At 47.8% G+C, this 18,830-nt stretch overlaps 1 protein-coding gene across 3 annotated transcripts in view; it reads left to right on the forward strand.

The window, feature by feature from the left end:
- LOC146064792 (adhesion G protein-coupled receptor F5-like) overlaps window positions 1-18,830 on the forward strand; it is a 199,314-nt gene that overhangs the window by 91,529 nt on the left and 88,955 nt on the right. The window contains exon 1 of one of the 3 annotated variants that reach the window (XM_083178665.1): window positions 1,729-1,808. The exons of the other annotated variants lie outside the window; for them this stretch is intronic. The gene's annotated coding sequence lies outside the window, so the exon portion shown is untranslated. Of the gene's footprint in view, window positions 1-1,728; window positions 1,809-18,830 lie in introns of those variants that run through there. 3 annotated transcript variants of the gene reach the window in all.

Consider the following 18,830-nt stretch of genomic DNA (forward strand, 5'->3'; position numbering starts at 1 on the left):
TGTTAAAAAAAATCGTATTTTCATAGTAAAATAAGATTTTTGGGGGCGTATTTGTATTTTTGGCATTTACTGTGCCAAAAATACAATTATTCACATTCGTACTGATGGGACATTCGTATTTGTATTTTCAAATACGAATGAATACACCATCGACTGTATACGACAGGAATCACCATGCAAAATAATTTCTCGGCTCCTGATTGGCCGCTAGGCGCCCAATAGAATAATTCGGAGGAGAGGCGCTGAAGATGAAACTTCAGCGTCTCTCCTATTAGTGTGCGGGTACCAGCCGGACCATACGTGTTTTTTTATTTTCTGAAGACCTGGACTACGTCGGACAGACGAGGACGTGATCTTCGCCGGAGGATTTCCTTCCACAGGTCCCCAAATGGATTTCTTCGGATCCTGGACCCTGGAGCCTGGACCCCGGATCATGGAGTCCCAGACCCTGGACCCTGGGACCTACCTACGGGCTCAAGAAAGGTAAGTATCAGTATGTATGTGTAATGTATGTATTAAACTTTTATTTTTCATGTGTGTCAGTGTGTGTTTATTTAACTATTTCTTTTACTGGCCCTTTAATGCCCGCATGCTGAGACTTGTGGTTCTCCAAGTTCTAGCAGGTGGGGGAGGCTTGCTGGGACTCATAGTTTCACAGTATAAGACAACAGTTTTTTTTTCTATTTTTTACACTTCAATCAGCTCGATGCCCACCGCCCAGGGGCATCGAGGACAGCACCAGGCTTCAGCCTGGCCAGGTAAGTCCTGGAGGGGGGGGACCCCTTCTCTTGGGGGGGTCCCCACTTCCCCAGGACCCCTGGCCAGGCTGACTGGTCGGTAGGGATGAATGCTTTGGCCGGGGGGACTTGTACAAAAAGTCTCCCCCCAGCTGTGGCATTACCCTGCTGGCTGGTTGGACCTGGTTCTTAAAATACGGGGGACCCCTAGTCATTTTGTCCCCCATATTTTGGGAACCAGCCCCTGCCCTGGAGCTGGTTTTAAAAAATCAGCGAAGCCCTATTTGCCCGGTTTCATGATTTTTTAATACCAGCCTCGGCTCTTTCAGCCTGGTGCTGGTTACGGCTGTGGGGGGGGGGACCCCACGCCGTTTTATTTATTTATTTTTCTATATTTTTTTTTACACACTGCAGCCTGCACGGATCTGACTAATCCGTGCAGACTGCCTAGACAAATTCGTACTACGCCCGCTAATACGAATGAATACGCCATCAGGGATTACAAAGCAGTTGTATTTGACTGCTTTGTAAATTACCCTCCGGAACACGAATTTTCTGTTTCAGCCATATGCATTCCTATTCATTCCTATTAAGAATACGAATACGAAGTATGGTATTCTTAGTAAATTTCCCCCGGTATGTCTGGTGACCATCTAAGTAAATCCAGCAAGACCTGTACATCCAGACAGAGATCTTGCTCAGCGATTTCACCTTTTGTTAGGAAAGACTAATCTAAAGGACGCAAGAACAAGTTATTCCACTTTAAGCGTGCATACTGTAAGTAGGTGAAAACTGAGGGACTCTCTGCCTGGTACATTCTTCAGCGAGAGGGAGCGCGTCATCAGGAAGTCATGTCAGTAAATGTGTATAGATTCTTCTCTACTCCACGCTCAGCAGAGCACACCATTTTACTGACACTCAGCCATCAGCCCGGAGCTCTCACACACTGACATTGGAAAGATGGGTTACAGACTTTCTGTGGATTATTATTAAACATGTGTGGCTTATTGGAGTACCTACAACCAGGGACTACAAACCTCCAAAAACATCTGACAAAATAACACTAGAGAGGTAAGTGCGGCTGCACCAATGTTATATACTGGAGACGGCTACTGGACATACCATGGGTTTAGCGTTGTCTGTGCTGTGTCTCTATGTTCCTGTGATTTGTGTTACTGTATATTGGTTTATATTTTATTGCATCAGTTTATGACTGAATTCAACAGCACTGATCAGCTATTTCTCTAAGGTTTTTGTCACCAGTTTGTAGGGTTTTATTTATTAAGTTATTTCTATAGCGCACACATATGCTGCAGCGTCATTCGCCTTAGTCACTGTCCCTGTGGAGCTTTACATTTTGTGGAGCTCATTTATAAACGAGTGATAAAACTCGCTGTGAAGGATAAAACTCATTGCTTAGGCTAAATTTCGCTCCAGCCAATGAGCTCCTAACTGACACGTGTTTGAAAAATGGCAGTTGGGGGCCTGTGCAATGTGCAATGTTATCAATTACACATAGATTTATCACCCTCTTTCCCCTACTACATGTGCACGCACACTAGAGTTATTTTCTGTCAGAAGCCGCTTAACCTAATAGCATGTGTAGGAGCAAACCCTTGCAAATATGGGAGCACATATAAACTCCACACCAAGTGCCTTGGACAGAAATTGATCTCAGTAACCCCTACACTAACCGTAGATTAGAGTGTGATAACTATCTGCCAAAGTTGAAGTAACAACCCTTTTACAGCAAGGCAAGAACCCAGGGATTTTGCCTCGTGGACCCGGGTCAGTGTCAGTGTAAATGGGGCACTGAAAAAATAAGAAAAAAAGGTAGTGGGGCAGTGTAAACGGGTAACCTGGGTTTTCACTGCAATGGTAAAGTGGCGCTGGGAGATGCGCTCACCTTTCAGCGCCAGCCCAGGACCTAACCCCGATGACATCACCCCCGTCTTGCAGCTCGGTCTAAAATCCCAATTGCGACCATGCTTTTAGGCAGTACTATTTTTCTGGAAAAATAGGTCCAGGAACTCCAGGTCTGGGGTTGATCAATTAAATAAAAAAAAATATATATAATAGAGAGAGGGAGGGAGAGATAGATGAATATATTGTATTTAGAAACAAAGGCACTCACAGGGGACTTTAAAATAAAACGTATCTTATGGAAAGTACATTTTTCAGTTCCTGATGTTGTCATATTTAATAAGAGGTTCAGGAACTGAGTTCCTGCTGGTTCGTGCTAAAAAATAGCACTGCTTTTAGGTATAAAAGAGGTGTAAGTGTTCTCAGATTCTTTACTTAAGTATCCTAAGTAAACCAGGTTTTAGGCTATACCTCTGGTAGACTTATGTGTATTATCTCCCCACTTGTGTCATGTATTATAGTAGTAATTATGTCTCCTTTGTTAGCCAGCATTAACAGCGGGTGTGGTACAGAGGTCCGACTGTCGGGACACCGTCCGGCACCCTTAACAGCGATATCAACATTCTAAATCATTGCTTTTCAACCATTGTGCCTGAGCTTTCTCAAGTGTTTCCCCAGATCTAACAGATTCTGGGCGGGATTCTCTAAAATCCGCAGCCCAGTATCGCCGGCATTCGCATTTCTAATGACCGCATATTCTCTAAAATATGCGGTCATTAACGCAAGGGACAGCTCTTGCGATAAGAGCTGTCCCTTGCGATGCGGCGCCGTTGCTGGACTTCCGGGTCTATGACCCGGGAGTCCATCTGCGCATGCGCAGACCGACGCTTCGGCCGCGGGGCATGCTGGGAGGGATCCGTGACGGATCCCTCACACAGCGCTGCGGTAAGAAGCCCATAGGCTTCTGCAGGAAACCGCCAGCTTTTGCTGGCGATTCCCTCCGCAGCGGTGACACTGCGAAGGGGGGTTAGAGAATACAGAAATGCGGTAAAAACCCAGATAACGGGGTTTTTACCGCATTTCTGTGATAGAGAATCTCGCCCTCTAACATTCTAACAGATTCAACTATTATTGATGCTGCTTTCAGACCGCAAAACTGGCTTTGACCAGGTATTTTGAAACGTTTCTAAAAACGGGTCTGCCAGGTAAAACCCCTTTCACACCGCATCTCTTAAACGGGATATTACCGTTTAAGTGGCGTTTTTTGACACTGGCAGACCCGTTTTTGGAAACTTTCCAAATACAGGATCAAAGCCAGTGCGGTCTTCAGCAACCCCCCCCCCCCCCTGTAACACGCTGTGTGGCAGCGTGTTACAGTTAACACCCGCCGCCCCCCCACCCCCCCAACCAATAGGGCTTTTTTTTTTTATAAGCAGCAGGAGCCGACAGGAACAGGAGCCGACAGCAGGGATCGTAAGGCACAGGGTTTTTCTTAAACACACTGGGGGGGGGGGGGGTCCCCCTCTGAGCCAGGTCCCCTCTGCGCTGGTCCCTCTGAACCAGCGCAGTGCATATTTAACGAGCCGGCTAATTACATATGCGCATATGTAATTATCGGCTAATTACATATGCGCATATGTAATTAGCGGCAGGCTCATTAAATATGCAAGCACTGGGGACCAATAGTGCTCACTGCTGCCTGGGTACCGTTTCAGACCACAAAATAAACGGGTCTGAAACGTGTAGGACCCTGCTTTTTTACCGTTTTAAAATACCGGTTATTTTAAAACGGTAAATTCACTCTGGACCTTTCAGACCGCACATATTACCGTTTTGAAACGGTAAAGAAACGGCAATATACAGTTTAATTTGTGCGGTCTGAAAGGGGCATTACTGGTCTCTTCTTTTCATGTAAAGGGCCAATGTATTTCTGTTACCTGTGGGGACCAGTGTGATTGTTTTTTTTATATGGGAGCCAATAGTTGTTTTTTTTTTTTTCTTGTGGGGGCCAATGTGTTTTGCCCTGTAAGGATCTCATGGTGTGCCTTGGCAATTTGAAACTCTTATTGAGTGTGCCGCAAGGTAAAATGCTAGTCTACTGCATTAAACTGGTTGTACAAAGGTCTAACTGATAAAACAGAATTACAGTACATTTGGATGCAGTGTCTTACAAATAGCAATTTGTGTTTTTTTCAGAAGTGACTACTAAAACTAAAAGCAGTTCTTGTATATTATTTATGTAGATTTGTTCTGAACTTGTAACTCTAGACAGATTGGAAATGTAAGGGCGGGATGTACTAAAGGGAAAATGCGGTAAAACCCCCGTTTTACCGCATTTTCCTATGTATCATCACCGGTTCGCCCCGTTTTCGCTGGCCAGGGTTTCGCCACCCAGAGGGTGGTGATACCCTATAGAAGCCTATGGCCTTCTTTCGCCGCCTGCCGTATGCCGTCCACGCGCTGCCCCCCCCCCCCTCCCGTCCTCCTTTAACCTCCTCCTCCCCCTGGTGTGACAGCCGGGAGGACATCCGGCTTCAGGGGGGAGGAGGAGACGCAGGGGGACGCTGGCAGTCGCCGGGAGGTGACGGAGACCCCCCGCAGCCCACATCACAGGTATCTCGGGGGTCTCCGTTACCGCAGCCCGATGCTGGCCGCATATGTTAGTACATATGCGGTAGCATCGCGGCGGCTGCCGTGCGAAGGGCGGCGATGTATGTTGATACATCCCGCCCTAAGAGAGTATGATGTCATTTAGTTACACCAATGATATTAACAGATCCAAACCGGTCCTCAAGATCTACCAATGGTCCACGTTTTCCAAATCTGCCCTGTAGTGGTCCAGCCAGACAAGCTCAAGGGGACCCGCACCCAGACAACTACCCCAAGAAAACTGACATTTATAGATTATTAGGACTTACTTGGAATTATGCCTTCATCACAGTTGTGCAGTCATTGCTAGTCCCTGCTTAAAAACATTTGAGGGTGGTGGGGGGGGGCTGCTAATCTAGGCAGAAGCAATCTCAGGCTTCAGGTGTGTACGGATACACAATATAGACTATGGAAAGAGGGGGGGGCCTAGACTGCACACCCTGTAATGAGAGGTGCTACCTTGCTGAGATTTTTAGTTATATGCAAAACAGGGGTTATTACGCAGGGACCTGCTCTATTGAGGAGACCTTAACGTGGTGAGCAGGTAGATATATTTGGCCAAATGTATGCTAACATCCTCAGAAATAAATTATAAAAGGAATATATGTTAGCAGTAATGATTGCATAGTGCACCTGCAAACCCCCCTCTGTTTTGCATCTAACTGTAACATTTCCCAGATCACCTAGCTGGGGTACAGGTGTAGTCATTACTAACTGTCACATTCCCCAGATCACCTAGCTGGTGCACAGCTGTAGTCATTACTAACTGTAACATTTCCCAGATCACCTAGCTGGGGTTCAGGTGTAGTCATTACTGTCACATTCCCCAGACCACCTAGCTGGTGCACAGCTGTAGTTATTACTAACTGTCACATTCCCCAGATCATCTAGCTGGTGCACAGCTGTAGTGATTACTTACTGTCACATTTTCCAGACCACCTAGCTGGTGCACAGCTGTAGTCATTACTAACTGTCACATTCCCAAGATCACCTAGCTGGTGCACAGCTGTAGTGATTACTAACTGTCACATTTCCCAGTCCACTTAGCTGGCGCACAGCTGTAGTCATTACTAACTGTCACATGTCCCAGATCACCTAGCTGGTGTACAGGTGTAGTCATTACTAACTGTCACATGTCCCAGATCACCTAGCTGGTGCACAGGTGCAGTCATTACTAACTGTCACATTCCCCAGATCAGTGCACAGCTGTAGTCATTACTGTCACATTCCCCAGATCACCTAGCTGGTGCACAGCAGTAGACATTACTAACTGTCACATTTTCAAACCTGCTGCATTCATTCCTACTATAGATCCACAGGTTGTCTGAGACACATGAGCTGTTGGTAGATCTTGAGGACAGGTTTAGCCACCGCTGCAATATATTACGTTATTATATGACACATTAAGAAGCAGAATCAGTTTTCCGCAGGTCTTTAGATCCATTCCTTATGTATAGCCCCCTTAGTAAACCATCAGACATACCTCTATGGCAGGGACATTGTATTAATTTAGGGGTACGGTGCATAAGAGTACCTACTTACCCCTTTCCTATGTAAGTGTCTATGGGAAAACATATGTGACACAGGGAGATTGGGGAAAGTATAGGGGTCACACCTTCTGCCCCATTTTCTACCCTTGTCACGGGTGTACCCCATAGACACACTGTAGAACACTCTAGCAGTGTGAGCACGTTGTCATGTCATAACAAGCAAGGAAAAAGTTAGGCTTCTCTTTGTTCATTTGTGGCTCTGATCTCGCCCCCGTGGCTCCAGGATAAACAGAGCACCTTCATTTTAAAAGGGAGAGTCTACTTGCAAACAAGGGTGCTCCTGTTAAAATTTTGGCTGTGATTGTTATTAATTATTATTAAGTAACACTGAAGGAGAAGGGGGGTTCTCTCCGTCCCTCACAGCTTTGTAATAACCCCACACTGTGAAGATGATATAACCCACTTTTACAATAATTTTTCTTACTCAATTTTTTTTGGGACTTGGGGTGGAGAAGGCGGTGGGGGTGGGGATATAGTTTTCAAACAAGGGAGCCCATTTTCCTTTATTAAAACAATCATGACACCAGACGCACTGCTGGAGAACACAGGTATCAGTGACACCTCGGGCAGCCGCCCTATCCTCGGGGAATATCTTCGAGGACTCACATGATATAGGAATTGGATAACCCAGGGAACTGATAGGGAGGTAAAGGATCAAGGCAGATGCACGGTTAAAAACAGAATAAGTTCAGGACAGAGATTATGTGGCAGAAAGACACAGATTTAAGGCCCCATACATTGGGTGATGTATCTGTATTTTGGAGCAATGCACCGGACCCCTCGAGTCGCCCCTGCTACAGAAGCAAGTTCCTGGATTGCTTCTGAACTGGGCATGCTCAGCTGGGATTGTATGCGATATATATCGCATGCAATAGGACGGCATGCAATCCTGCTGCCCGGGGTGGTCCTTGGCGGCTCAAGGGAGCACCGTGGGGAGAAGTCTCCGTAAGTCTCCTTAAGGCCAGATTACACTATAGCTGGGACTAGAGTAAATCCCGCCAGAAGATCCAGAGTAGGACTGGACACACAGGCATTGCCCTGGGCTCCTTTAGTGTACTAGCAAGCTGATTGGCTGGAGCACCATTTATCATACGCAACTTTTGTTGACCCTTTCCTGTGTCGATCGTGTTCATGTCAGCGTTTTGCTTGTGTCGACCTTCAGTCCATGTCAACTTAGTGTATGTCGGCCATTGTTAGGTGTCAACCTACTCATTGTGGACCATTAGTGACTGTCAATCTAAACATTATCAACCGGATACCGATGAATCGTCCCCACATCCTGTGAAGTGACAATTTGAAGCGGAACATATAGGGGGTAATTCAGACCTGATCTCTGCTGAGCGAAGTAATGTATGTCCCAGGACCCCCCTGCTCTGCCGTTCAAATTATGCAAATCGTGTGATTTTTAACTCCATCCCCTCCTCGTAGACCAGCGAATCATGGGTATTTGTTATACTGGGGGCTGGGCTTGATCACGTGGAGATCAGTCCCCGTCCCCCGAAGCACTGCTGACAGTGTCCACTCCAGGCTTCTCAGCCGCTGCAATGAATACAGGCATATCCAGCCTGGAGCAGACATCACACACCCTCCCCTAAACCGCTTGGCCACGCCTACATTTTCCCTGACACTCGCACTAAATGGCCGGTTACCAATCCCAGATGCCTACTTCCTGTCAATAGCCTTGCGAACGGCCAGGGAAGGAAGTAGCAGGATTTCTTCGCTAGGAGGCATCGCGCCTGTTCATTGTGAATTTGCTCAGCAGTGATCAGGTCCGAATCGGGCCCATAGTACTCAATCTCTCTCTCTCCAAGCTTTGATAAATAAACCCCCAAGACACAGAAGTCATGAGTGTAAGAGCAGGTATTATTTGGCATTCGTTGCCCAACAGAGAACCCAACTTTACACAGATCAGGGGCAGGAACTGAGTTGGATCACCCGCAGAGCTGGATCAACAGCAGTGGCAACAACAACTTAGTGCCTTGGGTCCTCACAAACCTGCCACTCTGAGGCATCACCTGTCCAATACATTCACAAACATTTTAAACGTTCGTCATTCTCCGGCTTACAGGCACTGTATTGCGGCTCTCTGACGCCTCTGTGTAACTCCCAGCCTCACTTCAAAGCCTCTGCTGAGCATGGCCGGAACATTCTGAAACACCAAGTTGACTCATACCTGTATATCAACTCTCTGCGCCCTATTACTATTTTTCATAGCTAAAAGCCATCTCATCAAGAAGACCATCCGGCCTGCTAGCGGACTACCCCCTGACCCTATGTCTGTTATATATACATACCTCCCAACTTTTGAAGTTGGGAGGCCGGGACGTTCGCGCGGCGCAGCTCGTCGGCGCTCGTTCGTGCTCGTTCGCAGCTCGTCGGCGCTGAATAGATGCTGTGCGCATGCGATGGATGATGACGTCATAGAGGCGCACCTCGCATCAGCCAAGACGCGCTGCCATGGAAACCTGATAATAAACAAACATACCCATGAAACCAGGGACATAGCGATTCACTGTGTGTATCCCAAAGAACATTATGCGCATACTACAGTGCACTTAGTAATAATAACATTATCATGGGGGATCACGGACAAGGAGCAGGGAGTAGAGAGACAAGGGCACATTAAAGTAGTAAGATATACAGTCAAAAATTTTAACTGAGCGGATATGAATAACAAAGTGAAAGTATTCCGCAAAGGCACATTCACATTAGCCCATTACAAAAAACAATGCAGAGATAAGTATTCCTTCAGCCCGGCAGGGGCAATCGTATTTAAACGATATATCCAGGCTGCTTACTATTGCAGGAGTGTTTTATTGCGATCACCGCCTCTTGGATTGGCTGCAACTGGTTTAACCATCCAATATCGGAGAGAGGGTAAAGTGTGTTTATGTTCCTTGAAATGTCTCGCTACCGGTTGATCTGAAACAGTGCCTTTCAGAGCCAGTTTAATCGAAGAACGATGGGCAGCCATCCTCTCCTTGAAGGAGCATGTGGTCTTACCAATGTATAAGAGCCCGCAAGGGCAACAGATGGCATACACAACATAACGGCTGGAGCAGGTAAGTATTTGGTGGATTTTAATCGCACTACCCGTCTGTGGATGCTTAAAGGGGATGATCCTGTTTCAAGGAATTTACATGTGACACGTGATTTCTATATATTATATATATATACAGGGCTATTTTTGTGCAGGCTATTTCTATTTTGGTTATTTTTGTGCAGGCTCCAGCAGGAACTGTGGCCCTTATTCTAGTTCACTCTTTCTGACAAAATATTTCTTAGATGGACAAAACCATGTGCACTGCAGGTGTGGCAGGTGTAAAACCCCACCCAAATCTAATTCTCTCTGCACAAGTAACACCTGCCTCACCTGCAGTGCACATGGTTTTGTCCATCTGAGAAATATTTAGTCAGAAAGAGTGAACTAGAATAAGGGCCACAGTTCCTGCTGGAGCCTGCACAAAAATAGCCCTGTATATATAATGACAGACTCTTACATTGTCCAAGTGGCATGCATGTATGTCTGCAGAGATGGGCCCATGAAAGTGGTACTTTAATTATCCCAGTGGTTTGAGGTTTATGATCATATCTTTCAAGGTTGTGTAAGGACAAGTCGGGGCTCCTGAGTGCGGTGAAGGTACACCACTGAAAAAAGGATGTAACCTTCGTAAGAGGGGGACTTCCTTTGTGAGAATGTCATGATTGCTAGCCACACCTCCCATTTTCAGCATTCTGGTGGCATGTCCAGCACTCTGTGAGCTGCTCGCCATCCCCCAACCCCTCCCTCCGTAGGTATGCGTTGATCATTTCAAGATTTCAGCAAGTAATGGTGTCCTGCATATTAGGCTGTATAATGGATTTGTAAAACAAAGAGATGAAAGTTGCCAAACTCACCTATCTATACCATTTAAATAAAAGCTTTTTTAGTATAAAAATAATATTCTGCTCATGCGCTCTGTAATTGTTATTACTAATGACTGTAAACCTGCAATGTAAAAGAATTTGCAGCCCTATATAGTGACCTACGCTTCTGTACTATTGGATTTGGGTATGGGTAAAAACCGGACCCGGACAAAACTCCGGAATGTCGGACCGGACAGCTTGTAGTGTCCGGTCCTGGGGGTGGTCCTGTCCAGGGGGGCTTCATGTGACAGCTGTCACCAGGGAGAGGAGGAGGGGGAGAATAAAGCCTGCCTGTATGGTCCGGGCATGTAGCAAAAATCGGAATGGTCCGGACCACACGGGGAGGGTGTAATCTGCACTTCCCCATGTCCCTGGTGAAAGCTATCACAGGCATCCCCCCAGACAAGACACCCCCCAGACAAGACACCCCCCGGACGGAACACTGGACCCGGACAAGTACCTGGAATGCTGGACCAGACATTAAACTCTGCATTGTAGTGTCTGTTCCGGCATTCCGGGGTCTTGTCCGGGTCTGGTTTTTACTTAGGCCCATTGGATTTGCAGCAAACTTTGCTAAATAGTTTACTCATCCCTGCCCTGATGCCAGCTTTGCCACTTGTTGCCAAAGCAGAACCAGAAACCTTTATGCCCATTCAATGGTTCCCTCCGGTCTCAGTCCGTTGTTTTCTAATGGAAATCCGATTCCATTCTCCTTCCACTCCGCTATTGGTGCACAGGAAAAAAGTGACGGCTCTCAGCCATTCTTTTCAAACCCTTGTGTCCAGGTGCGGTATAGTATAACGTAAGTGGATATATAATGCCTTCCAAGAACAAGATTGTTGGAATCACCCATTACTGGGGCAGAATGAAAGATTTTAATTTCAGTGATGTAAGGGCCACGAGTCTGACCATCCAGCTCCGTTTCAGCCTTGAGTCACGGTTGGACCTGCGTCCTCCGGACTTGGCCGTTTCCTGAGAACAGTTCAGCTTGGAGACACGCTCTGTGTTGTCATTGTATTTTGTGGCTGTGTTATGTACAGTTCTAGGACGCTGTGGCTATAAACAATGGTCATATTGTTATTTTAAGAGGTTTTATGACTGTGGAATCCCTGGGAGATATTCAGTATCCACCTTTGACACAGAGCATTGTAAAGTTTCAGCTCTACAGTATGTTGTGCTCAAGAAGATATTGGTAGCCCTAGTAATTTGGTGCAATGCTATGTGGTTTAATGTGTGTATACTGTCATAGTTGCCAACCCTACTGCATTCTGCAGGAGACTCCCTGACAGAGCAGCAATCTCCCTCTCTCCCTCATTAGTCTAGCAATCTCCCTCATGTCACCTAGCCCACATTACACTGTTACATCATAGTTACCTCCCTTCCTGCATTCTGCAGGAGATTCCCTGACATAGCAGCAATCTCCCTCTCTCCCTCATTAGTCTACCAATCTCCCTCATGTCACCTAGCCCACATTACACTGTTACATCATAGATTCCTCCCCTCCTGCATTCTGCAGGAGACTCCCTGACATAGCAGTAATATCCCTCTTTCCCTCATTACTCTAGAAATGTCCCTCATGTCACCTAGCCCACATTATACTGTTACATCATAGTTTCCTCCCCTCCTGCATTCTGCAGGAGACTCCCTGATATAGCAGCAATCTCCCTCTCTCCCTGATTAGTCTAGCAATCTCCCTCATGTCACCTAGCCCACATTACACTGTTACATAATAGTTACCTCCCCTCCTGCGTTCTGCAGGAGACTCCCTGACATAACAGCAATCTTCCTCTCTCCCTGATTAGTCTAGCAATCTCCCTCATGTCACCTAGCCCACATTACACTGTTGCATCTTAGTTACCTCCCCTCCTGCATTCTGCAGGAGACTCCCTGACATAGCAGCAATCTCCCTCTCTCCCTCATTAGTCTAGAAATCTCAATCATGTCACCTAGCCCACATTACACTGTTACATCATAGCTTTCTCCCCTCCTGCATTCTGCAGGAGACTCCCTGATATAGCAGCAATCTCCCTCTCTCCCTGATTAGTCTAGCAATCTCCCACATGTCACCTCGCCCACATTACACTGTTACACATAGGCGTGCGCACAGGGGGTGCCGGGGGTGCACAGGCACCTCCTAATGACAGGCACCCCCGCACGACTGCAGCAAGGTCCGACATCACAGAATAGCATTAGGATACACCACATCATAGTGAGGAACCTGGCTGCCTGTAGGGGGAGCTGAAGTGCACAGACAGCTCCTCCCAGGCATTACTGAAACAGTGCTGGCCGGCAGGGCAGCCGAGAGGGGGGGGAGCGGGTACTAATTACCTGGGCCCAGACTTGCTGGAGGGGCCCCGCAGGAGCCCTGGTCCGACCCGTCCCTTCCCCCTCTGTCCCTCTCGGGTAGCAACAGCAGCACACACATCTACAGCATGTGCTGTGCTGACAGCAGGCTCAGCATGAGTGTCTCACTGACAGTGTGAGAGGTCATGCTGAGCCTGCTGTCAGCACAAGCTGTAGGTGTGTGCTGCTGCTGAGATTACAGTTTGTAGAATTCTTTCCCCCTCCTCTAATCATTTTGGGGGTGTGGCCTAAGTGTGGGAGGTGCCCACACCTCCCACACTTAGGCCACACCCCAAAAAAATTACCGGGGCCCGGCATTCCTCTCGGCTGCCCTGCTGGCCGGAGCGAGTGGCCGGGTGAGGAGGAGTGAGGACTTCCTGATGCTGATGTTTGAAATGTGCGGCAGGTGAGCTGGAACAGGGGAGTTTGTATGTTATATGAGCACTGACTTTGTTTTAGAGGGGGAGGGGGGATGGTATAAAACATTGTGATTGTATTGGTCTAATAATGCTGGCTGCTTATTTTTGTTATGTTATAAAGGTGTGTGTTTATCAGCTTTATGTAAGTATACTGTGTGTGTGTGTATAGGGGGGCTTTGTATATGTATACTATGTGTGTGGGAGGGGGCTCTGTGTATACTACAGTACATTGTGTGTGTGCATGCTGTGCCTGTATGTATACTATGTGTGTATATATGTCTGGGCTGTGTATATCTGTGTATATGTATACTGTGCGTGTGTGTATAGATGGGCTGTGTATGTATGTGTGCATACCTCCCAACAGTCCCGATTTCAGCGGGACAGTCCCGATTGTCAGGGCCTGTCCCGCTGTCCCACCCGCGGGCGGCAGTGTCCCGCAGTGTGGGGGGGCTGACGGGAGTCCCCCCTGTCAGCTGCTAAGCAGCGGGGAATAAACGCTGTGCGCATGCGCACAGCATCTATTCCTGCAGCCAGGGGGCTGGGGGCATGGCCAGAGGCTCACAGAGCCTCTGGGTCATGCCCCCATAGCGACAAAATGGGGGCATGGCCTCGCGGGAGAGCCGCGAGTATAGGCCACGCCCCCAAAATTATGTACAGTGTGAGGCGTAACATGTAATGGGCATCACGGTGTGAGGCGTAACATGTAATGGGATCACGGTGTGAGGTGTAACATGTAATGGGATCACGGTGTGAGGCGTAACATGTAATGGGATCACGGTGTGAGGTGTAACATGTAATGGGATCACGGTGTGAGGCGAAACATGTAATGGGAATTACACGTACAACGTGTAATGGGCATTATGGAATGTGATATACTATGTAATGGCGTTGTGATGTGTAATATACATTACGGTGTAAATTTTTGGTGCGCGCCTTCTATGCGCACAGTCCCTATTGTCCCTGTTTTACTAACATTTTTTTAAGCCCTGACATAATGTGTAATGGGCATTATGGTGTGTGGAATGGGCATTACTGTGTGTGGCATGTGTGATGGGCATTATTGTGCGTGGCATTATGTCTAATGAGCATTATGTGTAATAATAGGCGATGATGGACACGCCCAGTAGGTAGTGATGGACACGCCCCTCCAATGGTGCACCCCCTAAGAAAGCGGGCTGTGCACGCCTATGCTGTTACATCATAGTTACCTCCCCTCCTGCATTCTGCAGGAGACTCCCTGAAATAGCAGCAATCTCCCTCTCTCCCTCATTATTCTTCCAATCTCCCTCATGTCACCTAGCCCACATTACACTGTTACATTTTTGGGGAAAAAAGTAATGAGAGACAGATACATTTACATTGAATCATCAGCGCCATTTCCCAGCACTTTAGTAAGGGGCTCATCTACATTTGGATATAAGTAATTTTAAAAGATTCCTCTATGATGTAGCAGTACACACCCGCGCTTCCACGTGCCACGTTCACAATCTCTCCATATATGGAACTAGACACGCTCTTTGGGAGGAGCATGACACGCACCCTCAATGGGGTGCTTTGCAAAATTCTACTGCCAACTATAATCTCCCTGAAACTAGTTTTCAAAAGTAGGCAAGTATGATAACGTATATATCTACCACACGAGATTTCCATTTCTCTCTCTCTCTCGATGGCAGCAAAACATTATTCTATGTTTTCTGGCTAGAAACTTGTGTTAGCAACAGTTGTGGTTCGTCCTTCCAGAAATTGGAGATACTACTGTATAGTGCCTGATTCAGTTGTCGCCAGGGCGTCATTTTTTGGAGGTGCAGTGGCTATGATGTAATTGCATTGGTTTAGCCATCCCTTGTGTAGTAGCGCTCACGGAATGTGCAAGACTTGAGACGCACATTTAGTTCCCCTGCAATTATTATTATTGTTACATTTTATTTATAAGGCGCCACAAATGGTTGGCAGCGCCGTACATAGGGCACACATTAGAGCAATACAGGATACACAGAACTAAACATAATAGTAACTGAAGAACAAAAGCACAGCAAAGGTAACAATTAGCAGCACAAGTCTTAGTACACAATACAGCTGAGATGTAGGGAAGCAGAGGAGCAGTCTGCATGTTACCAGGGGCAGGTGTCAGTGGTAGAGATGAGCACAGGTAACAGCAGCACAATGCTTAGTACACAATACAGCTGAGTTGTAGAGAAGCAGAGGAGCAGTCTGCATGTTACCAGGGGCAAATGTCAGTGGTAGAGATGAGCACAGGTAACAGCAGCACAATGCTTAGTACACAATACAGCTGAGATGTAGGGAAGCAGAGCAGCAGTCTGCATGTTACCAGGGGCAGGTGTCATTGATAGAGATGAGCACAGGTAACAACAGCACAAGTCTTAGTACACAATACAGCTGGGATGTGGGGAAGCAGAGGAGCAGTCTGCATGTTACCAGGGGCAGGTGTCAGTGGTAGAGATGAGCACAGGTAACAGCAGCACAATGCTTAGTACACAATACAGCTGAGATGTAGGGAAGCAGAGGAGCAGTCTGCATGTTACCGGGGGCAGGTGTCAGTGGTAGAGATGAGCACAGGTAACAGCAGCACAAGTCTTAGTACACAATACAGCTGGGATGTAGGGAAGCAGAGGAGAAGTCTGCATGTTACCAGGGGCAGGTGTCAGCGGTAGAGATGAGCACAGGTAACAGCAGCACAATGCTTAGTACACAATACAGCTGAGATGTAGAGAAGCAGAGGAGCAGTCTGCATGTTACCAGGGGCAGGTGTCAGCGGTAGAGATGAGCACAGGTAACAGCAGCACAAGTCTTAGTACACAATACAGCTGGGATGTAGGGAGCAGAGGAGCAGTCTGCATGTTACCAGGGGCAAATGTCAGTGGTAGAGATGAGCACAGATAACAGCAGCACAAGTCTTAGTACACAATACAGCTGGGATGTAGGGAAGCAGAGGAGAAGTCTGCATGTTACCAGGGGCAGGTGTCAGTGGTAGAGATGAGCACAGGTAACAGCAGCACAATTCTCAGTACACAATACAGCTGGGATGCAGGGAAGCAGAGGAGCAGTCTGCATGTTACCAGGGGCAGGTGTCAGTGGTAGAGATGAGCACAGGTAACAGCAGCACAATGCTCAGTACACAATACAGCTGGGATGTGGGGAAGCAGAGTAGCAGTCTGCATGTTACCAGGGGCAGGTGTCAGTGGTAGAGATGAGCACAGGTAACAGCAGCACTTAGTACACAATACAGCTGAGATGTAGGGAAGCAGAGGAGCAGTCTGCATGTTACCAGGGGCAGGTGTCAGTGGTAGAGATGAGCACAGGTAACAGCAGCATAATTCTCAGTACACAATACAGCTGGGATGCAGGGAAGCAGAGGAGCAGTCTGCATGTTACCAGGGGCAGGTGTCAGTGGTAGAGATGAGCACGGGTAACAGCAGCACAATGCTCAGTACACAATACAGCTGGGATGTGGGGAAGCAGAGTAGCAGTCTGCATGTTACCAGGGGCAGGTGTCAGTGGTAGAGATGAGCACGGGTAACAGCAGCACAATTCTCAGTACACACAGTACAGCTGGGATGTAGGGAAGCAGAGGAGCAGTCTGCATGTTACCAGGTGCAGGTGTCAGTGGTAGAGATGAGCACAGATAACAGCAGCACAAGTCTTAGTACACAATACAGCTGGGATGTAGGGAAGCAGAGGAGCAGTCTGCATGTTACCAGGGGCAGTTGTCAGTGGTAGAGATGAGCACATGTAACAGCAGCACAATTCTTAGTACACAATACAGCTGAGATGTAGGGAAGCAGAGGAGCAGTCTGCATGTTACCAGGGGCAGGTGTCAGTGGTAGGGATGAGCACAGGTAACAGCAGCACAATGCTTAGTACACAGTACAGCTGGGATGTAGGGAAGCAGAGAAGCCGTCTGCATGTTACCAGGGGCAGTTGTCAGTGGTAGAGATGAGCACATGTAACAGCAGCACAATTCTTAGTACACAATACAGATGAGATGTAGGGAAGCAGAGGAGCAGTCTGCATGTTACCAGGGGCAGGTGTCAGTGGTAGAGATGAGCACGGGTAACAGCAGCACAATGCTTAGTACACAATACAGCTGGGATGTGGGGAAGCAGAGGACCAGTCTGCATGTTACCAGGGGCTGGTGTCAGTGGTAGAGATGAGCACAGGTAACAGCAGCAGAATGCTTAGTACACAGTACAGCTGGGATGTAGGGAAGCAGAGGAGCAGTCTGCATGTTACCAGGGGCAGGTGTCAGTGGTAGAGATGAGCACAGGTAACCGCAGCACAATGCTTAGTACACAATACAGCTGAGATGTAGGGAAGCAGAGTAGCAGTCTGCATGTTACCAGGGGCAGGTGTCAGTGGTAGAGATGAGCACCGGTAACAGCAGCACAATGCTCAGTACACAATACAGCTGGGATGTGGGGAAGCAGAGGAGCAGTCTGCATGTTACCAGGGGCAGGTGTCAGTGGTAGAGATGAGCACAGGTAACAGCAGCACAATGCTTAGTACACAATACAGCTGGGATGTGGGGGAGCAGTCTGCATGTTACCAGGGGCAGGTGTCAGTGGTAGAGATGAGCACAGGTAACAGCAGCACAATGCTTAGTACACAATACAGCTGGGATGTAAGGAAGCAGAGGAGCAGTCCGCATGTTACCAGGGGCAGGTGTCAGTGGTAGAGAGGAGCACAGGTAACAGCAGCACAATGCTTAGTACACAATACAGCTGGGATGTAGGGAAGCAGAGGAGCAGTCTGCATGTTACCAGGGGCTGGTGTCAGTGGTAGAGATGACCACAGGTAACAGCAGCAGAATGCTTAGTACACAGTACAGCTGGGATGTAGGGAAGCAGAGGAGCAGTCTGCATGTTACCAGGGGCAGGTGTCAGTGGTAGAGATGAGCACAGGTAACAGCAGCACAAGGCTCAGTACACAATACAGCTGGGATGTGGGGAAGCAGAGGAGCAGTCTGCATGTTACCAGGGGCATGTGTCAGTGGTAGAGATGAGCACAGGTAACAGCAGCACAATGCTCAGTACACAATACAGCTGGGATGTGGGGAAGCAGAGGAGCAGTCTGCATGTTACCAGGGGCAGGTGTCAGTGGTAGAGATGAGCACAGGTAACAGCAGCACAATTCTTACTACACAATACAGCTGGGATGTGGGGAAGCAGAGTACCAGTCTGCATGTTACCAGGGGCAGGTGTCAGAGGTAGAGATGAGCACAGGTAACAGCAGCACAATGCTCAGTACACAATACAGCTGGGATGTGGGGAAGCAGAGGAGCAGTCTGCATGTTACCAGGGGCGGGTGTCAGTGGTAGAGATGAGCACAGGTAACAGCAGCACAAT

This window comes from Crinia signifera, chromosome 3 (genome assembly GCF_055691185.1).
Source record: "Crinia signifera chromosome 3, ASM5569118v1, whole genome shotgun sequence".
Taxonomy (NCBI): domain Eukaryota; kingdom Metazoa; phylum Chordata; class Amphibia; order Anura; family Myobatrachidae; genus Crinia; species Crinia signifera.